Raw genomic sequence first — 2,877 nt, 5'->3', positions numbered from 1 at the left:
TAAAATGGCACAACAATGTTATTGGCGCCTTCTAGAAGTAGTTTTGATTTTTAGCAGGTGATTCTCCTTTACTTTGGAATTGAACTCACCTGTGGTGAGTTGCAGGTGCCTGCAATATAAAAATCCCTCATTCAACCAGTTTGTAGAGAAAAGGACTCATTCTCCTGTTTTGTGTCACTGTTTGTACCGCAACGAGCACGGAGAAAATAAAGAAAACCAGAGAATTATCTGAGGAGGTCAGACACAACATTGTAGCCGAACCTGGACAGTCTCAAGGCTACAAGTCCACCTCCAGAGACCTTGGTGTTTCCTGTCTCCACCGTACGTAATCTTATCAACAAGTTTAAGGCCCATACCACTGTAGCCAGCCTCCCTGGACGTGGGCGCAAGAGAGAACTTGATGGAAGATTGTAGCGATGGATTGTTAGAATGGTGGAGAAAGCACCTCGGTGAACTTAAATGTAAATGTAACTGCCACGCAGTTTCAAGTTGACCTTCACAGACAAGGTATGACAGTTTCAACTCAACCATCAATCGCCAACTCAATGAAAGGGGCTTATGTTATAAGAAAGTTATATGTTATATGTTATAAGAAAGCCAGACTGCAATTTACCAAAACAAACCTGAACATGCCGAAATCCTTTCTGGGATTCCGGGTTGGAGCGTGTGTTTCAAGTTGACCTTCACACACAAGGTATGACAGTTTCAAGTTGACCTTCACACACAAGGTATGACAGTTTCAACTCAACCATCAATCGCCAACTCAATGAAAGGGGGTTATGTTATAAGAAAGTTATATGTTATATGTTATAAGAAAGCCAGACTGCAATTTACCAAAACAAACCTGAACATGCCGAAATCCTTTCTAGGTTAGCTAGCCAGCTATTGTCGTTCTTTTAACGCAACGTAACGTAAACAACACTACTAGCTAGCCAGCTAGCCCCCGAATAGCAGCACTGCAGAAACTATTACACTCAACGGAACGACTTGATTAGTGTAGTGTCAACAACGCACCCACTGCCAGCTAGCCTACTTCAGCAGTACTGTATCATTTTAATCATTTTAGTCAATAAGATTCTTGCTACGTAAACTTAACTTTCTGAACTTTCGAGACGTGTAGTCCACTTGTCATTCCAATCTCCTTTGCATTAGCGTAGCCTCTTCTGTAGCCTGTCAACTATGTGTCTGTCTATCCCTGTTCTCTCCTCTCTGCACAGACCATACAAACGCTCCACACCGCGTGGCCGCGGCCACCCTAATCTGGTGGTCCCAGCGCGCATGACCCACGTGGAGTTCCAGGTCTCCGGTAGCCTCTGGAACTGCCGATCTGCGGTCAACAAGGCAGAGTTCATCTCAGCCTATGCCTCCCTCCAGTCCCTCGACTTCTTGACACTGACGGAAACATGGATCACCACAGACAACACTGCTACTCCTACTGCTCTCTCTTCGTCCGCCCACGTGTTCTCGCACACCCCGAGAGCTTCTGGTCAGCGGGGTGGTGGCACCGGGATCCTCATCTCTCCCAAGTGGTCATTCTCTCTTTCTCCCCTTACCCATCTGTCTATCGCCTCCTTTGAATTCCATGCTGTCACAGTTACCAGCCCTTTCAAGCTTAACATCCTTATCATTTATCGCCCTCCAGGTTCCCTCGGAGAGTTCATCAATGAGCTTGATGCCTTGATAAGCTCCTTTCCTGAGGACGACTCACCTCTCACAGTTCTGGGCGACTTTAACCTCCCCACGTCTACCTTTGACTCATTCCTCTCTGCCTCCTTCTTTCCACTCCTCTCCTCTTTTGACCTCACCCTCTCACCTTCCCCCCCTACTCACAAGGCAGGCAATACGCTCGACCTCATCTTTACTAGATGCTGTTCTTCCACTAACCTCATTGCAACTCCCCTCCAAGTCTCCGACCACTACCTTGTATCCTTTCCCTCTCGCTCTCATCCAACACCTCCCACACTGCCCCTACTCGGATGGTATCGCGCCGTCCCAACCTTCGCTCTTTCTCCCCGCTACTCTCTCCTCTTCCATCCTATCATCTCTTCCCTCTGCTCAAACCTTCTCCAACCTATCTCCTGATTCTGCCTCCTCAACCCTCCTCTCCTCCCTCTCTGCATCCTTTGACTCTCTATGTCCCCTATCCTCCAGGCCGGCTCGGTCCTCCCCTCCCGCTCTGTGGCTCGATGACTCATTGCGAGCTCACAGAACAGGGCTCCGGGCAGCCGAGCGGAAATGGAGGAAAACTCGCCTCCCTGCGGACCTGGCATCCTTTCACTCCCTCCTCTCTACATTTTCCTCCTCTGTCTCTGCTGCTAAAGCCACTTTCTACCACGCTAAATTCCAAGCATCTGCCTCTAACCCTAGGAAGCTCTTTGCCACCTTCTCCTCCCTCCTGAATCCTCCTCCCCCTCCCCCCCCTCCTCCCTCTCTGCAGATGACTTCGTCAACCATTTTGAAAAGAAGGTCGACGACATCCGATCCTTGTTTGCTAAGTCAAACGACACCGCTGGTTCTGCTCACACTGCCCTACCCTGTGCTCTGACCTCTTTCTCCCCTCTCTCTCCAGATGAAATCTCGCGTCTTGTGACGGCCGACCGCCCAACAACCTGCCCGCTTGACCCTATCCCCTCCTCTCTTCTCCAGACCATTTCCGGAGACCTTCTCCCTTACCTCACCTCGCTCATCAACTCATCCCTGACCGCTGGCTACGTCCCTTCCATCTTCAAGAGAGCGAGAGTTGCACCCCTTCTGAAAAAACCTACACTCGATCCCTCCGATGTCAACAATTACAGACCAGTATCCCATCTTTCTTTTCTCTCCAAAACTCTTGAACGTGCCGTCCTTGGCCAGCTCTCCCGCTATCCCTCTCTGAAT

The sequence above is a fragment of the Oncorhynchus gorbuscha genome, linkage group LG13 (assembly GCF_021184085.1).
Source record: "Oncorhynchus gorbuscha isolate QuinsamMale2020 ecotype Even-year linkage group LG13, OgorEven_v1.0, whole genome shotgun sequence".
NCBI lineage: Eukaryota > Metazoa > Chordata > Actinopteri > Salmoniformes > Salmonidae > Oncorhynchus > Oncorhynchus gorbuscha.
Note: the sequence above shows the minus strand (reverse complement) of the source record.